The 10,858-nt window shown below is 43.6% G+C and overlaps 1 protein-coding gene across 1 annotated transcript in view; it reads right to left on the bottom strand.

The window, feature by feature from the left end:
- The window catches only part of prr36b (proline rich 36b), a 29,044-nt gene extending 24,486 nt beyond the window's left edge, over nt 1-4,558 (bottom strand). The window contains exon 1 of the mRNA XM_054759061.1: nt 4,257-4,558. The gene's annotated coding sequence lies outside the window, so the exon portion shown is untranslated. The remainder of the gene's footprint in view (nt 1-4,256) is intronic.
- Between the last annotated feature and the right edge of the window lie 6,300 nt (nt 4,559-10,858).

Here is a 10,858-nt window from a genome sequence, read left to right as displayed (position 1 = left end):
TCATCGTTCTGTAGGGCCAAACTGTAACAAAGAGAAGGTTGTAAACATCTATCACACATTCACCCATCAAAGGAATCCGTAAAGTCCAAACACAGCAAATTATTGCAGCTGCTGGCAAATAAAGCCCCAGTGCCAACTGCCTGCCCTCACAACTGTGACAACAGCGACTAATACTGGGACTGCACAGACAATACCAATGTTCATCACTACTTTATTATCAGTGTGCAATTTTACTACAGTACACGCCTTTAGCATTCTTCTGAAGCCAAAATCAATCAATCAAGTCTCTTGTTGTTGTTGTTGTTGCCATGGCTTAAACAAGACCTCAGCATAATGGTGGTTATTTTATTGATGCTGAGAAGTGCAAGGATCACGAGCTCTGGTTGAAAAAAGACTGATGACCAGAGGCACAGGCTTGCCCTTGTCACAATTGAGATTTAGAGAACTGTGGGGGGATTTCATTGTGAGTCACACATTCACCCAACACCAGTCCTTAGGCTAAGGGCGAGCTGACTCACAAGTCTATTAATGCAACAATCATATCCCCTCTCGGGTTGAAGAGGCCAGCTGGGAGGAAAATAGGTCATTAAATTCTAAATGGCCCTAAGACACAAGCTTGCATAAGCCGTTCCACATGAAAATGACTGCTCATGCTCATTAAGCATGTTTTTCATTAAACCATCTCATCAGAGAAGACAAATTAAAAGGTGTGTGTCTTGCCTGTTTTTAACTGTAACTAATACAAGTCAGAATTAGGCTGCAAAAATGCATATACCCACAACCCATACTATATTTGAAAGGTTATTTTTAGAGGAACAACATGATGTCAAGTATGGGAAGTCATTGTGTAACCGGCGGTCACCCATGCAATCAACCACCGATCCCCCACTAAATGAGAGTTGAGCAGCGCTAGCTGGCGAGCTAAAAGCCTGAGCTGTCAACTCGTCAGGGCGTCAGGGAGTGAGGATTGACAACATACTTTTGCACAACCACGCTAGCTGGCATCTGTTACAATTCTTCATTATATGCAACATTATTCTGATCAATATACAGTAGTCCCTTGTTTATCACAGTTAATTGGTTCCAGGCCCAACTGTGATAAGTTAATTTCCACGTTCGATCATCTAAGCACAGAGTGTTTAACAAATATTTAATGATTAATACGTGGCAGGTACGGTGGCCGAGTGGTTAGCATATTGGCCACACAGTCAGGAGATCGGGAAGATCAGGGCTTGAGTCTCCGTTGGGCATCTCTGTGTGGAGTTTGCATGTTCTCCCCGTGTGTGAGTGGGTTTTCTCCAGGTACTCCGGCTTCCTCCCACATTCCAAAAACATGCATGTTAGCGTAATTGGCAACTCTAAATTGTCCATAGGTATGAATATGATTGTGAATGGTTGTTTGTCTATATGTGCCCTGCGATTGGCTGGCGACCAGTCCAGGGTGTACCTCGCCTGTCACCCGGAGTCAGCTGGGATAGGCTCCAGCATGCCAACGACCCTAGTGAGGATAAGCGGTATAGAAAATGGAGGGATGGATGTGGCAGGTGTCTGGAATAAGAAAATGCCGCTTGTGTTTAGGTTTTGAATATTCACTTGTTAAAATTAGGATTTTATCTTCCAAATCGCACTCTTTTTTGACTATTTATATATCTAATACTCTAATACTCCTTTGTAGTAGAAACTTGCCAACAGTTTTGCAAAGATAGCTTTAATGTGTTTTTGGCCTTTAAGGACAAACCCTTTGAAACATACGAAATACCTCCTGGCTGCAGCCCCACTGCTCCAGCTCAGTCTTTTCAAAACGTAAATGACCTAATAAAAACAGAGTGTGGTTTTTAATGGAAGCTAAATTCAATTTCATGTGATTGCATTAGGCTGTGGTCATTCTGCCTTGCCTTGTCTGTCCTCCATTTCCCTGCCACACCACCATCACTGTGAGCTAGCCATTCTCTCATCAGTGCACCGTGGGGGCGGACTAGTTGATGGTCTCAGCCCGCCTCAGATTTAAGAGCACTGGACTGTCTCCAAGCCCTCTGCGGCCGAACCTTAAAAGAGCTTTTATTAGCGGAGCGAAGATGCCATTTACTTAGAATGATGCCAATACACTCAGTGTCGGTCAACGCCCACCCACGCCCACTGTGGCCACAAATATGTCCACATAACCTCAGAGGCTGAAGGACAGCAATATGGGATGGATGTAAAGATTTTCAGGTGGCATGTTTGCACTTTGTTAAATGCTCTTGGTGAGGCAACTGGAAGCCATCTCTCCCCTCCATTGTTCTAGTGAGGGGAGTGTAATCTGTCTTGTTGCGCTCACTCACCAAGGGAGTGTGTGTAAAGGAGCGGCTCTCAGCGCCTACAGCCATAACTCCTGAAGCACAATAGCGGATCGCTTTTAGGGGTGACATTAATCAGCCGTGATAACATGCCAGTGTGAGGCCGTCCACACCAACACGGTTATTTAAAGACGCATTTTTTCAATGCATTTTGGCCTCTCGGACACACGCAAACATAAATTTCGTCTTTAAAAACTGAGTTTTTGGAAAACTCCGGCCAGGGTATATGGACTTTCACCTGTATAGCGCTTTTCTAACTTCAAGGTACTCAAAGCACTCTGACACTGTTACCACATTAACCTACTGACGCAGCATCAGGAGCAACTCGGGGTTCAGCATCATACTTAAACACGGTCGCAGGAGGAAGGAGGACTGAACCAGCAACCGTCAGGTTGGGAGACAACCACTCTGCCACCTGAGCCATGCCGATTTTCAAAAACTCCAGCTCCAGCATTTGTACACGGTCGGATAAAAGTGAGCTTTTTGGCTTGTCATAAGAAATGTGTGTACTTAAACTTTATTTACATGAGTAAACAGGACGTCGGAGGATCGAACCAGCAACATTTTGATTGGGAGACAACCACTCTGCCACCTGAGACACGACTATTTTCAAAAACTCTGTCTAAATGTCTTCGGCATTTGTGCACGGACGGGTGAAAGTGAGCTTTTTGGCTTGTCCTAATAAATGTGTGACATCATCGCATGCATTTAAACCATATTTACACAAGTAATGAAGTTATTGACTTAGAGCCGCTTTCATTTCGACTTATAACACTCACAAAACGTTCATGTTTCCTGGATAAATGAGCACACATTTTAAAGATAACGCCATATCGATGAACACAGGTCTTCTCATGTGAAACCAAGTCGGCTGCGGTTGCTTTTCCAGGCTTCTGATTGAACAAAATGCGAATTCTCTGGGACGATTGTTTTTCCACAAACACACACGTCTTCTTTTGTAATTATCATCATCATTATTAAATTCCTCATTCAAGGTTTCCCATACATGCATTTTTATCTATGGTGTCCACACACAGATAAAAGTGGACCGATGAGTGATAGGGCAGGGCGAGTTGGCACCGACGCCCTGGACGGGAATAGTGAGGTCATCATGCTGACGACAATGCAGTGTGATTCCTTAAGTAAAATGGCAGCCTCACTTACAAATTAGATTGCATGTTGGTGTTTTTGTGCAGCCCTACACAAGACTGGGGGAAATGTGTGCTTTTGATAATATCAGCGTTCACGTGAGTCTCAATCACACACAGCCTTCTCGGATTATATTTTAAACAGTCCCTTCAAGATGTGGGTTAATTATTTAACAGTGTATGCTCATATGAAAAGTTGAATTTTATTCGTGCTGCAGACAAAATGAACCGCCGGTTATCCCCCCCCACCCCTTACAAGAGACAAGAACATTTCTCAGCACTCACAGAACAATGGGCACCCACGACATACGGGGAAGAGGGGGGATGAGGAAGATGAGGTTAAAGGGGGAAAAAAGGATAAATCTGTCTAGGGGGGAAAGGAACACACATTCTTCAAATGAAGTATTTTACAACAATATACGTGATTTTGCCTAGTTTCATCGGTGTGGTGGGCTCTTGGAGCTACCATGCTGCCTGCCACCGCCCCATCAACCCCTGTGCGCTCAATGTGAAAGTGAAACTGAGTGAATATGGGCAAAATGATGCGGTGACAGCATACTAGATTAAAAGAAATACTAAAACGCGCACAAGGGGATGACATTTCAGACAAACTGTTGAGTATCGGGTGAATAACCAAGTATGTACACTCACGTTAGCCGCCTATCTCGAGCTGCAAGGGCGTCAAAATGAGCGTTTTACTGCTGAAATGAATTAATTAGCCAAGCTAGTAAGAAAAGTGAGGCTAGCATGCTAATTCGATGGGTGATCTTACCAGTCAGTGCAGCGGCGAGCTAGCAAGAATCCTCCCCAGCTACGCCCGGTGTTAGCCGGCTGGATTTTCTTCGTCTTCACCCAAAAAAGAGAAAGTGGAGATAAGGTAAAGCCGGGAAAGAGGTAATATTGTAGAGCTGTGACGACGACTTCGAATCGAGCAACTTCTCTGTCTTAAGCGTCGTTTTTTGTTTTGTTTTTTTTTACAAGTGATGCTTGTTCACTGGGAGGAAGAAAAGAGAGAGAGTGACGCTTCATTAACCACACACGCACACACACACACACACGCGCGTACACGCATACACTCTCGCGCGCAGACGGGTGAACCCATGGATGGACAGGCGGAGGAGAGAGATGCTTTTACGTGTCATAAAATGTGGGAAAACTGAAAGATCTTGCCAAGATGCGGCTGAGTCAGTGATGTGGCCGTGAGTAAACATGCCGATTTGAAGTTGAAAGACCAAATACAATTGCAGGGGTGGGTGATAATGCAAAACAAAACAAAAATGTCGGGTTATGAAAGTATTGCAACAAACTGTGCATTGCTTACAAATTATATTTAATTGTACGGCATTTTAAATAACTCAACTACATGTTACAACAGTACTCTATAGTGTACATTTACAACGGAGGTTGTTTGAATGCGACTGTATGCGCTCTGTGAGCAATCCCACCTTCTCCTGTGACCCTGAACAGAACGCGGCAGAAAATGAATGATATGTGTTTTCACTGTATACTCCCCAACAAAAATGAGATACACATTCTAAACTGTCACGGGTGCGGTTACCAGAGTGAATGGTATCTAAAATAATGGCAACCCACTGAGATGTGGAAGTTACTAATATTCCCTGAAGGCATCATTCAACAGACAGCGCGCCATGCAGAAATTGAAAGGAGTGAATAGCGAATAGCAGGGGGACTCTGCTTTCTCTAGGAACAACCAATCACCTCCCTGGGTGAGGGATTATTCAAATTAGGGATGATGTCACCTCTTGCAAGTCACCCTATCTCTCGCCAGAGTTTCTCTAGTTGTCTGTTGCCCTCCCACTAGGCCCCTAGACCTCTTTTCATTCCTCTTCAAACCCTTTTCTTTCTTTCTCCATGGCTGAATGCACACACACACACACACTCACACATACACACCTCGTGTTTTATTACTTGTTTGTAGTCTATAAACCTGTTGGTTGTGATCATTTGCAACATATTAGCAATGATAGTTATAAGGTTTTGTGTAATAAAAGGCACATTTACTGAAACAGGTTATCTGGCATCCATGCATTGACGCAACACCTGTCCGTCCATTCAGCCACAGCTAACAGAGCGGAAATTGTGAGAGTAAAAAAAGAAATCAAGAGAAGGCACACCAGTGTTTTGGTTAACTTGTGTAGAATTGGACAGTGACGGGTGTTATTTCACAGCTTACGAGCTTTTGTTTCTGCTCCTCCGAATGGGGCTTTTCATCGGCGACTGGGGGGCATGCCGCCTGTCTGACTGTCTGCTGAGCTGCTGCTCAGCTCCCAGCAGCCGCCCGGCATGTCTGCATGAGCCAGGCTTTTGTGTCCTGCTCTGTTCTGGATAGGATTCCTTTTGTGTGCAGCCCGTGGAGCGTTCTTCTCCGTCTAAGTGGGGAAGCTGCGGTTCCAAAAGAACCTCCAAAGTCGAACAGTGTTCAGACTATAAATTGACCATTCGAGATCGATTGTAAGTGAAATAATCCGAGTCAGATTGTTGCTATGTTATATGTAACATTTTGACATTGTTAGCAGGCTTACAAGCATTAAATATCAGTTAACATGCATGTGGTTGTTGGTCACTCCAAAGCAGGGATGTCCAAAATCGGCCTGGGGCCCATTTGCGGCTCACGGCACATTCTAAAAATATAATTCAACAAAAAAAACAACAATGGAAAAGTCAGCAGTAATTTTAGAAGAATAATGTCAAAATCTTAAGAGAAAAAAGTTGTGTACAGGAGTGTACAGGGAACCTGTTAAAGCTGACGTCCCTCGGACTGTCTGGCTCATTTTGACATCATCGGTTGTCGACATACGTAACTAAATTTGCTTGTACAAAGAATATGGACACCTACAAACTCTGTGTCGTTGAACAATGTTGAACAAGGATGCCAGTGCATGGCTTTGAAATGATTTGCTCCAATTGCGCGAGTGTGCATTGTGTGTTGCATAAAGACATGAAATAGTTGAAAACAAGGTGATCAAACAACAAGCTTATCTTCCAGGACAGACATAATGAATGTAGCCAAATGAAAATAATGCTTCTAGCTGCGTTTTTACACCAAATCAGTCTGCATGAATACATGACTGTACGTGTCCTGTTTTGGCAAAGTGTGAGCTCCAGAGCCAAGGTCCTGGGTTTCCAAGGTGATGGTGTCCAGTCGCTGTTTGCCACCGGTCGGATTATGGAAACCTCGGTCCCCTCCACATTTCCCTCGCTGGGCATGCTTCCAAACGGAACACCTCGCCGTTTTAGCCGGGGGTGCTGCTCTGGAGGTCAGGAGAGACAGGGTAGAGAGGGACAGGGACCTGTCCACCTGTCATGGGGCAGTAGAGGCAGAGAGGCAAGTTCGAATACGGCTGGTGCAGACTCTCTCCCCCCCCATGTATTGTTTTGTTTGAGCTCCTCAGAAGTCAATTGGCCTCAGGCTACTCTGCCCATCATCATAGCCGTTACATTTCCATCATATTGCTCAGCATCTGCTGTTTAACAATGTCTTGCTCTTTACAGCTGACGTTAACACCAGCATAAACAACTTCCCACTATCCATTAGAATGACGTCAGATTTATTTCACCATCGATCATATTGTACACAGAAAGGTGTGTTTATATGGAAGCCAAGGAGCCGGTGAAGAGGGAGGGGATTCCAGGAGGTTCTTGATGCTGATGGACATATTGGCATGGGCTACCAGAACCCAACAAAGAGAGGAAGGTGGGTTTTTTTTCCACACAAGATGTTACATGCGGCAGTGGAGACAGGAAGGGGCCGGGTTGTGTACCCCACCGCACAGTTTCCGTATTATTTATCTCATTGTTTTTTTTTGTGGGGGAGGGCAAAACAGTCCAGCTGCTGCACAACAGCACAAAAAGGCGACGTGGCAGACATTTAACACTAGAAGTGATGTAATCACACAGGAGCATTGTCATACTGCTACACGTACTGCAGCAGCAAAGAGAAAACATGTGGAATAAAATGTTGCCAATCCACACAAGAAAACAGCTCACAAGTAAGGGGATGGGCAGATCAAAATATAGGCCGTTTTTTGCCGCATAAAACACATCTCATTCACACTAAGCTGATAACTTATACAGTGGTGTGAAAAAGTGGGGTTTTTTGCATGTTTGTCACACTTAAATGTTTCAGGTCATCAAATAAATTTAAATATTAGTCAATGACAACACAACTGAACACAAAATGCAGTTTTTAAATGAAACGTGTCATTAATGGAGAAAAAAAATCCAAACCTTCATGGCCCTGTGTGAAAAAGTGTTTGCCTGCCCTGATAAAACAGAACTTAACTGAGATCTATCAGTCTGAAAAAAGGTTCCCATTATATCTGGTGTAAAAGTAGCGTCACATTTCAGAAAAAGAACCTCATACCAACAGTAAAATATGGTGGTGGTAGTAGTGTGATGGGGGCTGGGGCTGTTTTGCTGCTTCAGGACCTTAAAGACGTGCTGTGACAAATGGAACCATTCTGCTGTCTACCAAAAAACCATGGAGGAGAATGTCCGGCCATCTGTTTGTGACCTCAAGCTGAAACCAAGTTGGGTTCTGCAGCAGGACAATGATCCAAAACACACCAGCAAGTCCACCTCTGAATGGCTGAAGAAAAACCAAAATGAAGACTTTGGAGTTGCCAAGTCAAAGTCCTGACCTGAATCCTTTTGAGATGCTGTGGCATGACCTTAAAAAGGCGCTTCATGCCGAAAACCCCTCCAATGTGGCTGAATTACAACAATTCAGCAAAGATGAGTGGGCCAAAATTCCTCCACAGCGCTGTAAGAGACTCATTGCAAGTTATCACAAACGCTTGATTGCAGGTGTTGCTGCTAAGTGTGGCCCAACCAGTTATTAGGTTTAGGGGGAAATCACTTTTTCCACACAGGGCCATGTAGGTTTGGATTTTTTTATATAATAAAAAAAGTTTCACTTAAAAACTGCATTTGTGTTCAGTTGTGTTGTCATTGACTAATATTTAAATTTGTTTGATGATCAGAAACATTTAAGTGTGACAAACATGCAAAAAATAAGAAATCGGGAAGGGGGCAAACACTTTTTAGAGGTGAGCCCAAGTTAATATACTATCTTAAGTCCTTACGGGAAACACAACAGGCAAGCAATGTGGATCATTTAGACGCGGCTTGGAGAAACGCCTTCGCTCTTGTATAGCCTGATGACATCGATCATCTTACATTATCATGTACTTTAAATGCGTTTAATTAAAGTGTGTGAAGCATATTTATGGCTTAAACCTGCAGTGAGTTGCAAATGAACAACGGTACTTGGAGAAGGGGAGGGTTCTGGAGATGACTTTTATTGCAAATGGTGATTCAAAATTGGGAGAGACCATCAACATCAAGCTTGAAAGAGAGTTTGGAGGCGCGGAGTGAGCCGTGTGTCAAAAATAGACATTTTTATGGGCGTTTCAATTGCTCGAGGTTTTTCACCATTCGCGTGTAGTCCCGGATCGTAACAAAAAACGAGGGCTCTACTGTACTTGATCGATACCAAAAAATCTTTTTTCAAGCTCTTGCCAGATTAAGCTCCTTTCAGGATGTGCAGGCCTACTGCAAGTTAGAAATGACCACGCAAGATGCCATCATCACTACGTGCTTATCATGCTCCAAATGGTGTGTGGGATAGAAAGCCGGGCAGATGAATGTACACCAGCTGCAGCTCTCTTTTGCACACAGCACAGGCTCCCCGAAGAGCCAAACCTGCCAGCACAGCAGATCCTTCAACGTGCTGACAGGCAACATGTGAAGAAGGATGCATAATGTAGAGTATATGCACAAACATACACTCACAGGCCACAACATTAAGTACCACGGTACAAAAGGGGAGCATTATTGTCTTTGCTGAAGCAGAATTTATGAGTACCATTATGCATTCTTCTTCTGCTTAAACCGTACCGTCATGATGATGTATATGATTATTTGCATTTGCAGTTGACACGCGAGTAGTGAACTTTATGGGAAAGGGAGTCAACAAAAACAGCTTGACCAGCTGGAGGTTTCCTTTAATGATTCAGTGACATTGATGATGTCCAGAGCAGGTTGGCCAGTTCCTGTCAGTCTGACTTCTAAGTGCATCATCTATTCCCTGGTAGCATCCTTGACTGAATAATGCATGCATGTGCTAAGGATATTGGACAGCCATACCACTCCTCTGCACTAAGAGGATTGAGTATGCACACACTGCCTGCAGCGCACGCGCACACTCTTTCATTTTCACCCTTTAGTGATTTGCATCTTTGGTAATGTGCTCATTTGATGATAACTGAATCTAAACCTAATGGAATCAGAAAAATGCATTGTTTTTTGTTTGTTTTTTTTAACAAGGGCAGGACCCTCCTCTTAATGTCTCCTCCCATTAGTTTCACAGCACTTCCTTACTGCTTTTAAATTTAATTTGTAATAACTGGCTGGCTAGAGGCTCCAGACAGACCCATTCTCTCTCTGCTGTTGTCACACACGAGACCATCCCAAAGACCCTGTGGAAGTCCTTAAAAGTGGCTGGTCTTCGGTCTGGGACTGTGCACAAAAAGTCCCATCCATTCAGCCACTTATCCTCACTAGGGTCGCGGGTATGCTGGAGCCTATCCCAGCTTACTTTGGGCGACAGGCAGGGTAGACCCTGGACTGGTCGCCAGTCAATCACAGGGCACATATAGACAAACAACCATTCACTCTCACATTCATACCTATGTACAATTTAGAGTCACCAATTAACCAAGCATGCATGTTTTTGGAATATGATGGAGAATACCTGGAGAAAACCTACGCACGCACGGGTAGAATGTGCAAAATCCACACAGAAATGCCCAACGGAGCTTCGAAGTCAGATCTTCCTGATCTCCTGTGTGGCCAACATGCTAGAACCACAAGGTCACCTTGCAGCCCTCCTCAAAAAAAAAAAAGTTTTAATGTTTATTATATTTTATTTTATTCTATTAAAAATAGATATTTTAAAATTATTGAAAAAAAAAAGCCCAAGTTGTTAAACTGGCATATACAGTGCAAATATACCATAAATTCCAGTGTATAAGCCGCACCCACTAAATTTAGAGGAAAAACAGATTTCTACATATATAAGCCGCAACGGTGTATAACCCGCACGTGTTCACGTCGTATAATGGCATATACAAGCCCGTGACGACCAGGCCGCTCTTTGACACGCACAACTAGCTTGTCAACTCATTGGAAATTGGACGTCGTCAGTATATACATAACAGTATAACAAGTCTGACTCACGTTGACATCCTACAAAGAACACTAAACTCCTTTGACACGGCAATTTAACACTCCAAAAAAGGTATACCTGAGAAATATACAAACAAGAAAAATGATCAGCTACACTGTTACGCT

This window comes from Dunckerocampus dactyliophorus, chromosome 18 (assembly GCF_027744805.1).
Source record: "Dunckerocampus dactyliophorus isolate RoL2022-P2 chromosome 18, RoL_Ddac_1.1, whole genome shotgun sequence".
In the NCBI taxonomy this organism is placed as follows: domain Eukaryota; kingdom Metazoa; phylum Chordata; class Actinopteri; order Syngnathiformes; family Syngnathidae; genus Dunckerocampus; species Dunckerocampus dactyliophorus.
The sequence above is the reverse complement of the archived record's forward strand: the minus strand, read 5'-3'. Positions and strand labels throughout refer to the sequence as shown.